This window comes from Drosophila sulfurigaster, chromosome 2L (genome assembly GCF_023558435.1).
Source record: "Drosophila sulfurigaster albostrigata strain 15112-1811.04 chromosome 2L, ASM2355843v2, whole genome shotgun sequence".
Lineage (NCBI taxonomy): Eukaryota > Metazoa > Arthropoda > Insecta > Diptera > Drosophilidae > Drosophila > Drosophila sulfurigaster.
In genome coordinates this window covers 4,054,139-4,066,712 of record NC_084881.1, presented here as the reverse complement: position 1 = coordinate 4,066,712, position 12,574 = coordinate 4,054,139, and positions in this window count along the sequence as shown.

The following is a 12,574-nucleotide window of genomic DNA, read 5'->3' as shown; positions in this document are numbered from 1 at the left end:
TTTTCGTTCTTTGTGAAAGTTGAAGTTAAAAAAAAGCGTATTGAACTCCAACTGAAACATGAGTACATACTTTAATAGTGAAATTTATAATTTTATCAGAAACCTTTAGAGCTTCGTACACTAATATTAAAATTTAAAAACTAATTTAAGCCTCCAATCTGAGTCGAACTTTCAATGGATTTCGTGCAAATATTTACTATACGGTTTATGGTCTTCAGTTTTTCTGCTGATGAAAAATTGTGTTGGTAAGGCATTGAATTTTCAATAACTCTATTTTTGTCAATTTTATTATTTATATTATTATGTATTTATTATTTTAATGTACTTATTGATTTATCGCTTACAGTTGGTGGTCAACATACTGAAAATGATATATATACATATGTTCATATATACATATATGCTCAATATACCTTTCAAGCTTATAGGTACTGGGTATTTAAATAAGCCAAATCAACGTCACCAATATCCGGTAATTATTTCAACTGTCGGTCGATTTAATTTATTTGTTACTCAAAATTAAAACGAACCGAAAACAAAGAAATCCCCTTGTCCAAATCGCGACATTTAAAATAGGCACAGCCCAGCCCCAAAGTAAAAAATCTGCTCCCAGCTTCTCACTTTCTATTTTGAAGTTCTACATCTCATTCCTGATCTCCCATTCCACAAAACACGGGTCACCCCATGTTGTGTTTGTTAGCGTGATTTTTCATTCCAAGCGCAATTGGTTTTCAATTCATGGCCATGTAATCCCCAGCTCCGTGGGATATTTCAGGGATTTATGTTGTTTTTATTTCAGCTTTTTTGCCGTTGTCATTCCTAGGGCTATCGAGGAAGTGGGCTGGGACTGGGTCTCTGTCTGGACGGGAATATTCTGCATATTATTAGCGAGCTCTGCGTGACTACGAGTTGAATTTTTAATCAAATGCACATAATTGCCCAAATAAATCAATCAATTTGGCTTCGTTGCTCCCAAATTAGAAGTGACAGTCAACTCAACTCGCATTCCTAATTTTTAGTCGTTCCTCAGTTAACTCGCTGTAGGTGCTACGCATAAATTACAAAAGGATATAGGATTTTTCCGATGACTTCCAGTAAATATAATGTGACATCGGACTTAGCTAAACTTAAGATTTGGTTTACGTGTCATTTGCAGGACTCAGGATTAAGCTCTCACCTTAGGGTGCAAGGGCGTGATTGTTGTCACTTTTGTTAATGCAATGTCTTAAATGCATATAAATATACGCGATAGTGATCGCTCTTAGCACGTGCATCGCATTTGTTAATCCCTGAAATATTACCTCACAGACACGCTCCGACTGCTTGACTTCGCGTCCATTATGAAAATGACAAATCGGGCACAACTGTCCCTCCCTTTCGACATTGTTTTGTACGATAAACTGAATGGAGCAAGGGGAGAAGGGGTAACACAAATCGTTTGGCGTCGTTTTTGGTTTCCGCTTTTGTCGCGTGTTGCGTCTTGTCTACTTTGGGCCTGGCTGCGATCAGATCCGTGCGCACGTGCTAGATTGCATCAAAAAGGATTAATCTGAAAAGTAAAATGAGTATAAGTCGAACTTACTTTCTGTGGATGTGAAAAAACGGATATATTTTTCCAGAATTTTGCAGTTAAAAGTTGATCAGATTTGAATAGTAATGCTGGTTGAGTAATGAGTTGTAAAGAAAAAGTTCGGAATGGTTAAAAGTTTTTAACGTACCAGAACTTCATGGATATTAATTTAATTATCTAATAAATACTAATACTGATCATCATTTCTATATTTATTGAATGTGTTTCACACTTTCACTGAACGATTTTTCACATATATACATATATTATATTAATCAGACTTTATTACCCTAATATGACTTTTATAGATAATTCACCAGTTTTGTTAATATAATATATTGTATTTTATTAATTCTAAATGGTGGTAAAAAAGTAAGTAACAAAATCAGATCTTAATTACACTAACTAAAAGCTCTTCATATTGATAATATTGCATTTTTTAAGAGCATTTCCGCGCAAAGATTTATGAACCATTCCTATTATCACCCCCTTTAGGACCTCCCGCCGTGCAATTGCCGAGTTGCTGACAAATTTGTGTTTAAATTTTAAACCATAATTTGTCGGCACGGAAAAGGCAAACGGTGCTAAGGCACTGACGGCGTAGTTATTAGCCGCAAGGCGGGTGTGGCAAAAGGGGTGACTTCAGAGGGTTGTGGCACTCCGCAATTGAATTTAAAAATGGAATGAGAGAAAAACTGCAAAGTATATTTTTCAAAAGGGCAAAAAACAGAACGTAAAATGAAACGGAAATGAAAACAAACAATGGGACGAAGGAAAACAAAGTAACCTGAGAAGACACACCTAATGAAGCGAAGCTCAAACGAAAAACGGTTGCCCATGATGGGAACGATGATGAGCTATGAAGAGATGGCGGAGGGGAGTCCAAGTAGAAGTGAGATAGATATTGAGCAGTTGGGTAAGCATAAGCTCGAGTTCGAATAGCTAAAGGGGAGTGTGAAAATGAAATAAGTATAAACAAATAGAAGCACACAGTGGCAGCTCAATTTGAACAAAGTCAAACGGGCAGGCAGGCATACAGAATCGGGGTTATGGTGAGATTTTTTGTTGAGGGTAGTATTCATTCATTTTTTAAACTTCCGACATGGAACACTGAAGACAACACATATTGTTGCAGTCAGATTTGAGACTGGGGTTGAGGCATGGGAGACTGTCAGGGCATGTAAAGTGATGCAAAATCAGTTTTATTTATTGTAAAGTGGCCGAACTGACATCGCGACTGTTGGTGGTGTCGAGAATTCGAAAGGACATCATGTCTTCTTGTCTGTTGGTTTGGTCTTGCTGTCGCTGCTTTTAATTTTTATTTCACTTGTCCGTTTTGTTGTTTTACAGGCTTGTTTTAATGAAATGCGTGCCACAGACCACTGATGTCCTGTCTCCTCTTCTCTCCTCTCACTCCACCTACTTTACTGCTCTGCGGGCTGCCTTCACCTCATTAAGACGCACCATTGCAGGCCAATTGCATTGTCAGCACGATTCCAATTTCAGAGCATGGCAATGGCATAAATCACGCCGTTTAATAACTAATAAACGCCACTGTCCACTTTTCCACAGCCCCACGGGTCCTTACTTCTACCAAGTGGCAGCTGTCACTTTTACCCAACACACAGCATGGAAAGCGGAAAATAATCGCAACTAACGCGGACATTGTTCCGCCATATCTCAGTGTTCATGTCAAATAAAAAACACCCTAGAGGAATCCATCAGATTTGTGATTTTCTACTGTATTAAGACATCATTTTTATGCTTCGCCCCATCCAGCAGCAGTCAGGCTCTTGGGAATTAATTGTCCTCTGTTCGGGGTCAGCTTAAATCATAGCTGAGTTTCTTGATTGGCTTGAAGTCTATATTCATTTATATTGTCTGCAGACAGTTATTTAAACGTTATCTGCAAACTATTCACTTGCGCCCTAAATAATGTAGAATAATATTGGATTTTGCATGCTGAAACAAGTAAGAAACTGCAGTCGAGCGACTTATTGAAAATATGTCCCAATATGCCAAAGCAAGTAAAAGCAGGAGTTACTAACTTCTAAGGTTTGAACAAATCGCAATCAAATTTCTAAGAATTGTAAAGACTGCAGTTTAATTTATTTATTTGTTTGTAAATAGAGATATATTATTAATGTTTATCAACGTACAAGCGTAAAATTCACGATAAAAACACCGGTGGGTATCGTTTATAGTTAAATTTGGCCTTTTTTTGGTTTTTGGATCGTTTTCTTTACTTTGAATAATAATAATTTTCAAAGACTTATTTTTAGTTGCTTTGACTAAGTTCTTACGTTACAATTTAGTTTTAACATTGAAATGAAAACAGCACTATGAGGAAATTGGCGGCTTTCAATACAATTTGGATTCGTTTATTCAGTATTCTCCTATTACCTATTATTACCTGACCTAAAAGTATGCACCATTTTTTCAAAATTTTAATTTCCTAATATGTAACGGGTAGTATGAATTCCTAGATCGCAGAACCTTAAATGCTTTGCTTGCCGCGTCTACTTCCGCAATCAAATCGAAAACTTATGAATAGTTATATGAATATAATAACTACAGTCTTTATCATTCTTTAATTTGAATATGATCAGAATAAAAATTGTATGAGTTTTTAAAGAAATAATTTTGTATGGCAATAACCGGCTGCTGTAGTCGCGTCTTAGTTGTTTTGTTTTACAATCTGGTATATTTTGATCAATCGATATTGATATAAAATATAAATCCATCGGTAAATTTTAATAGTTTTCCGATATATATGTATTTATTGTAACGTTATGACTTTTTTTTTAAAGCTAGTTTTCAGATATCATTATTGTATATTAAAATAGGTTTACAGCTGGGAATAGTTATTATTATTATTAATCACTTTGCGAAAGGGTTTGGATGTTATCTTTAGCACAAAGTGTTGGATGAAAAATCTTTGTATATAAAAATGAAAATGCAATGTATCATAAAGATAAACAAGAGAATTTTCCATTTATATTGAAATTGCGAATCCAAAGAATCTCCAGTGAGAGCAGCTATCATTTCTGTTGCCATATTTGAAAGTCGATTCTGGTGATTCCGTTTACACAGCAACAATAACAGCAAGAGCAACAACAATTGCATTAATTCGCTTGCAGGTGTGCGTGACTCTAATGGATGTCATGATTGAGCCTGAGTCCCAAACAACCTTCCCTTTAAATCTCCCCCCATGGTGTCATTCTAAAGCGTCAAAATCCTTCAACTTTTCGCTGTATTTGCGCGCACAAACAATGTAAGGAGAAGATGAGGCTGTATGTAGAAAGCAGGAGGCGTGGCTGTTTCAAGTGTACTTCAACAACAGAAGAATATAAAAAAAAAAGAACAAAAGTATTTGAATTGACAAGTGCCATCAAAATAGAAACGGAATTAAATTTATCATGCAAAGTGGTGGCTTCGTCGCCCACCCTCAGCTAAGGGTGGAATAACCAGCACCAGCCGCCACCAGCTCCGCCGGCAATGACGCTATCGTTTAACTGGAATATGGAAAAGGAAGAGATACCTTTATATTATATATATTGAATAATGTTTTTACTGTCTATTAGGTGACAAAAGAAAGATGTGCAAAATCTTGAGATTAATCAGGCGATGATGAGAGCAATGACATAGCTTTTCAGCATAATAAGCACGATTACTAACATTGGGAGATAGGATTTGTGATGGTAAAATATTTGTAAACAGTTGATATTTATTTCCTTAGTAATTTCCATTCGCATTCGCATTCGCAATTCCATTTTCAATTTGTATTTAATTTCATAATTAGAGATGAGCATGGCACGTTTCATTCAAGTCGGGTGTCGACTCTGGTTACATGTTAGGAATGCAACACCATTGAGACTGGAGCGTGTGCTCGCACAACCTTTTAGTGATAATCCTCTTACAACCCAACTCTAAACTCTTTACTTCATTCATAATTTTTGTTAATAAGCCCAGAACTTGTAATTTCAGCAAACTCAAATGAGGGTTATTCTATCAAAGGAGACAGACACTGCTAAGTCACGTGACTTTCGTCGATTTTCCAATTATTCTAATAGGGTGCCGATTTGAAGAGTCATGGCTACAGCTGCGATTGACAGACGGAGTCCAATTTTCGGGTTATAGCAAAATCGATTTGAAATATTGTCGCGCTTTGGACTTTTCAATGTTAACATTGTGCGAAAAATCGACAAATTGTTCCACTAAAAACAGCAGCAATCAAACAGAATTGAATATCAGCGGAATCGGAAATGGATGCGCTAAAAAATCGACAACTACAACAAAAACAACAATAAAACCAAAAATAAAAAATAACAGAGTTTTGTATCGATTTCGCAGTGGCGAATATCATTTACACTTAACAAAATCAATAAATATATCGAAAAGTATATATTTGCTTAAAATTTATTTTGATTGAAAATTAATTGAATTAGATGACTTGTTAAACTGTGGTATAATTATTAGTTTATTGTAAATACACGAGTGCATTTTAATTCAAACCAGTTATTTTAAAATATTTAACATTTATTAATAATAATCACAAATTTTATTTTATATCCAAATTGTTGATATCATGGAAAAGAGTATAGACAAGTGTAAGTGATGAGAGGTGCATTTTTGTTTGTGAAGTATTGTCCAGTGGCAGTCACATGCAGGACGATTGGTTGGTTTCCATTTTATAGCTACGTCAGCGCAAATTGTGTCATGAATTGGGAGCCTCTAGAGAGGGGATAGACAGCGGGCGACAGGGCAATTGTTACGTGTCAATAACTGCTATAAAAAGTCGACATTGCAACACGATTCACAGTTGCACAAATAGCAGCCGAGCACCTTAATAACTCTCTAGTCTGCAACTCAAAATCAATGTTGCATTTCAATTGCGAAATTGCGAAACTCGCAAATGTTGTACAGATGCATGGTCCCAATCAATTCCAATGACACTCCGTTTTATTCTGCCAGTGGAAATTCTTTTTTTTTTTTTTTTGAGGACTTTGCTTTTATTTATTGAATCTTCTCTAGATTTTGAGACTAACAATAAGTTTACGAATCTTAACATTAAAATTTAGCTAACAGTGTGTTAAAACTGCATTCTGGTTGCGCGTCCCTCAGGTCGGTCGCTGGGTGGGTAAGTCATTACGACGAAGACGTGATTGGTTGCTCAACCTTGTTAGACCTCTCGCCAGGTGGTTAGGGTGCAACAGTAGCTTGGTAAAGTACTTTTCCTTCTGTTCTGCGATCACTTCTTTGACTGGTAGGATGTTTAAGTCGCGTTGTATGTTTTCGTTGCGAACGTACCACGGTGCCCCGGTGATGGTTCTCAAGATCTTCGACTGAGCTCGCTGGACTATGTCAATATTACTATTGCTGGCACTCCCCCATAATTGGGAGCCGTACATCCATATAGGTTTTAGTACCGAGTTATATAGCAGGACTTTATATTCAAGGCTAAGGGGAGACCGAGCGTTGATAAGCCAATGAAGGCTGCTGGCTTTTAGCTTTAGGTGTGTTCTTTTGGCTTCAATGTGCCGGCGCCATGTGAGTCTTCTGTCGAGGTGTACTCCTAGATATGTCACTTCGTTTGCTTGCGGGAGTGGAGTGTTGTTTAACGTTAGCGGCGGGCAGTTTTGTCTGTTCAGGGTGAATGTAACGTGCTTGCATTTTTGTTCGTTCACTCTAATTCGCCAATCTGATAGCCATTTTTCAACATCGACCATATGAAGAGCTAGCTGCGCAGTTGCTTGCCTCGGGCATTTCGAGCGGCTAAGAATAGCTGTATCATCAGCAAACGTAGATGTTGTTATTCGTGTGCTTGTCGGGATGTCTGCTGTGTAGAGGACGTATAGTGTTGGCCCTAGCACACTACCTTGAGGAACTCCAGCTCCAACAGTGAAAACATCAGATATAGCAGAGTTGCATCTCACAACAAATTTTCTGTCGTAAAGGTAAGACTCTAAAAGCTTATGGGTGTTGCTGGGGAGCATTGTCTTGATCTTGTACATTAGACCTTCTAGCCAGACTCTATCAAATGCTTGAGAGACATCTAAAAATATGGCAGTACAGTACTCTCGTTTTCGAACGCGTTCCGAATTTCTGATGTTATCCGGTTGACCTGCTCAATTGTTCCGTGCTTTCACGAAACCCAAATTGATGTGACGGGATTCCTTCCTGGAGTCTTAGGTACGTGTTTATCCGAATCAAAACGCATTTTTCAAAGAGTTTAGATAAGCATGAAAGTAGGCTTATAGGTCTATACGACGTGGGGACTGTGTGGTCTTTTCCCGGCTTTGCTATCATTATTATAATTGACTTCTTCCATCTCATTGGATAGTAGCCAAGTTTTGCGATGGTGTTGAAAAGCTGGGTGATAGTGCAAACGGCGCAATATGGGAGCTCGATGATCATTTTGGGAGTTATGAGGTCGCATCCCGGGATTTTTCGGATTCAGTTGATTTTTGATGATGCTAACGATTTCATTTGGGCGAAATTCGATTGGCTCACGTTGAAGCTGAGGCTCATTTGATAAAGTCGGCAGAGTAAACGCACTCGTGGCAGGATTTGGTTGGAATACATTTTAAGGTGGTTGGCAAACGTGCTGGCTCTGTCTGCATCGCTACGCGCCCAGCCTCCTGTGGGATTTCTTATAGGCATCACGGCTTCTTTCGGTGAGCTCAGAGTAGGGTGAGCTCTCCATAGTGAGTTTTCGTACTAGAAGTACACAATTGCTCTATGTAGTGGCGTTGGACATATGCTTCTTCTTGCTGTAGAGCTTTAGTAAGTTCACGTGAGGCATGTCTTAAACGTTGCTTAGAAGATGGCGATCTGTGGAATTGCCACTCTCGACGTAAGCGTCGCTTTTCGAGGACGAGCTGCTCGATTTGTAGATTTGTCTTCTTTTGATTGCTTTGTGTATTTATGGTTTGAGGTGTTGAAGCTTGGGCTGCAGAGACAAGTACAGACTCCAGTGAATTAACAAAGCTGTCTACGTCGGCTTCATTATTGAGATGGGGACTTAGCTCAATGTGTGAGCTTATATACTTTCTGTACTTAATCCAATTAGTTTTCTGTGAGGTCAATTTTAGTGATTGTTCCAATGTTCCTGGATGCCGGAGTAGAATAAACAGTATAGGCGAGTGGTCAGATGAAAGATCCGAAAGGCATTCGGCGCTTATCAGATTTTTGGAATGTTTTGGTAATCGCAAAGTCTATTAAATCGGGCAGTTTCTTTGGGTCTGCCGGCCAGTATGTTGGTGTGCCAGGAGAAGCATAGTCGAGCTTGTTCTTGGCGTTGATAATGGCATTGTAGAGCTGCTTTCCTTTTGGAGTCACGAGACGAGATCCCAGTGTGTGTGCTTGGCATTGTAGTCTCCTGCTGCTATGAAGTGGTCTCCTAGTGAGTTGAAAAACTGCATAAACTCATCTTCAGCTATAGTGAAGCGAGGGGGCAGTATACGGCGGCTAGTGTAAGTTCGTTGCCGGTATTTAGTTTTATATTTATAGATGTGGCCTGTAGGTAGTTTTAGCAAATTTGTTATGATAGTAGTGCTTAATACGGCTTCTGATTAGAATTCCAGTCCCACCATGTGCTTTACCGTCTGGATGATTTGTTCCGTAGAAAGTATATCCTCGAAGATGAAAATTGTATTTGTTTGTAAGGTGTGTTTCTGAAAGCAGCATTACGTCGATTTGATTGTCGAGTAGGAATTGAGCTAACTCAAGTTTATGCTGTGAAACGCCGTTAGCGTTCCACGTAGAGATCCGTAGGGGAGTCATTATTTGGATTGTTGTGAAACCAGCATTTCAATCAATAGATTTTGGTTTCGCATTAAATCTTGCATAGTTGTGCGCATAAATGACATAAATTCTGTAAGGCTTTGTTGTAAGCTGCATATCATAGCTTCGAAGTTGCTTTTGACTGCTCCGGCGATTGATGTTGCTGAGCCATGTTCGGTTCTTGGTATGCTGATTGCAGAAATGAACTTTTGAGGCAGGGATAGCCGGTCCTGATTTTAAAGCGCTTGCGTATGTCACACTTTGTCAGAGTTAATAGGTCCTAGTGAGGATCTGGCTGCAGTCGAGAAGAAGACTTCAGGGTTTGATCTGGAGACTTTCAACGTTTTATTTTGGGTTCGGGCGGTAATTCCTTTTGATGAATGCGGCTTTTCAGATCCTTATAAACTGGGCAACCTCTATAGTTAGCAGTGTGATTGCCACCGCAGTTGCCGCACTTTTCGAGTTGCAGTCATCTTTGCTCGCTGGGCAGTGTGCGGAGTCATGAAGCTCTCCACAAACTACACACACCGGGCGCAGTTTACAGTATGACCTTGTATGACCATATTCTTGGCAGTTCGCACATTGTACCGGACCATTGCGTTTGTGCGGTTCCTCAACTGTAATTCGGCGATGCAGCAGGAACTGAAGATTGTATATAGGGTGCACTTCGTATTTCTTCAGGGGCTTATTGTCTGGCTCGAGCTCAACCTTAAAGAGTGGTTGCGGCTTTCTATCCCTGTTAAGGATATTGAAGACTGTCTTTGCGCTAAATCCCTTCTCTTGTAGTGCCTTTGTTATCTCTGCAGGCGTTACTTCAGATTCTATACCCTTGAGTACGACTTGCAAACCCTTGCTGCTTTTAAGCTGATACGTGTAAAAGTTCTTTTTATTATCGGTAAGATATTTCGATAATACTCTGTAATTATCTTCAGACTTCATTTGAACTTTTGTTTCGTGAATGTTGCCCTTTACAAGGGGTATTATGTGGAAGTTATCCTTGCCAATAAGCTCAATAATTTTGTTGACGAGAACATTGGAACTTTTTTCTCGTATATAAATAGGCGGAGGCTTTGGCTTCCTTTTCTCGACTTCAGTAGATTCGGCCGCCTCAACCTCATAGGCGTCTGCCAAGATTTTGAATCGGTTCGAGTTCATGTCCGTTTCTATTGCAGCTAGGCTAGCATTGCCACGGGTTATTTTGCGTTGAGAATTTAGAGGGCTCATCTTTCTTTTAATTTGAATGTAGCGATCCATACCAGTCTGCACAGCCGGCTTAATAGGTTCATTGTTTTTGTTCTTTTTTTCGGGCAGCGCAGCGACAGACTTAGTAATGTTTGCGCTGCTAGCTGATGATGTCGTTAAACGCGCTGTCGATACAGTTGCGGTTGTTGTTGTTGTTACGGTTGACGTTGTCAGCGAAATTGCGGTGCTGGTTACTGCGCTCTTAGGCTGCAGAGACATCGATGGTAGCGAGGGAGAGCATGAGCGCGCTCTATTACTCTCTACGTTTAAGAATTCGGTCGAGTTGGGGTAATTGACCGCACTTGATCAGAGCTTGCATTATATTCGGTCGCTTTAAAAGAGAAGTACGCGTTGTTTCGTTGTTGTGAGAGCCGTCTCTCGTCTTGCTCACGGTGACGTTGTGCACGAATGTCGTTTTGACTCATTGTAATCGAGATTGATTAATTAGAGTTTTAATTGTTATGATTTATATTAATTAATTAATCAATCAATATAAACATTAGCGATTTCATCGCAAAGAGCGTCTTTTCGCGATATTGTAGATTTTTTAAACCAGTCACTGCACTTATGTGATCTTATTGAATATTTTTTCCCGGAGCACAATAAATACACGTCTGCATGCGACGATTTGACGAGTTTTTTGTGAATATTAAAATAAATGTTCGTTCACGTTATGTCATTTTTTAGAATTGATATCAAATTAAATTAAACTGAGCAGAGAATGGCGTGTTTGATAAAAAAAGCAAAATAGAGAAAGCCAGAAAATACGACATCAATGAAATTGATTCCAGAATTTTATATACATAGTTCAATCCGCAATCTATGTAAAATTACATTTATATTTTTGTTACAAAAATTGAGCATTTGTTTACGTAGGCGATTATAACATATATTTAAATACTAATAATTAACTTTATTTTATCATTAAATGATTATTTTAATATCAACATACTAAAAGAGTACACTGAGGAATCGGTGAAGAATATTTCGGGACTAAGCAAAATATGTTTGTGCTGTCACAGCAAGCACGAAAACTTTCGTTTATCTCGACGACACATCTGCGATGATCGATTGAAATGTCAATGCCTGCAGTTAGTCAAGCATCAAGGATGAACTTGCCCTACACTAATGTTTGTTTAAGACCGGTACACGAACACATTCAGGAGTAAGGGTTACTTTTTGTCAGGGTTTCATGTATCTGGTAGTTATTAACACGCTTGTACCGATTTGTCAAAATTCGCCGTATGACATGTGTGCAAACACGGACGAGACAAAGGATCAGTAGGGTTGGAGATAGGGTACTATGACAAGTTAGTGCTCTGTTTCAAAGGGTTGCTTGTGCGATCTATTTGCAACCCTGCGAGGCAATATGCAGCGATGCACGATTAACAACAATTTGTATATTTTTCATTTGACGAAAAACTTGATTCCATTTCAGATGTTCATCACAATTCGCAACTGAAGCATTTCCAATGAGCATAAAATGAACCAAACAAAAAAAAACAGCAATAAAGATTAATATAAAATTGAAAGTGGTGAGTAGTCCCCCTTAACAGGATTTCACAGTACTCGCATAAGTACAACATATACATACATACTTTATATGTATGTATGTGGACTCGTATGTACATATATAATTAATCGCAGGATAGTAAGTGCTGCGTATCCTACTTGTTTCTCGTTTTCCAGAGAATTTAAGCATATCACCAAAAGTTTAATTAAAAGCCCATCAAACTGCAGACACTGATATCAATCACAATTCCCAATTCCATATTCAATCGAATCCGCCTCTGATTCCGAGTCTGAGCCCATGTCCGGTTTCCCATATTCGGGAGTGTGTGAAAAATTGATGATATGCAAAAATCAAAAAATAAAGAGATTGGGAAATAATATGCAAGAGAAAGAGAGAGGGACATTGTATTTTTAAAGAATACTGGTAATTGAAATTAAAATTAACTTAAAGTAGAATTATGATGA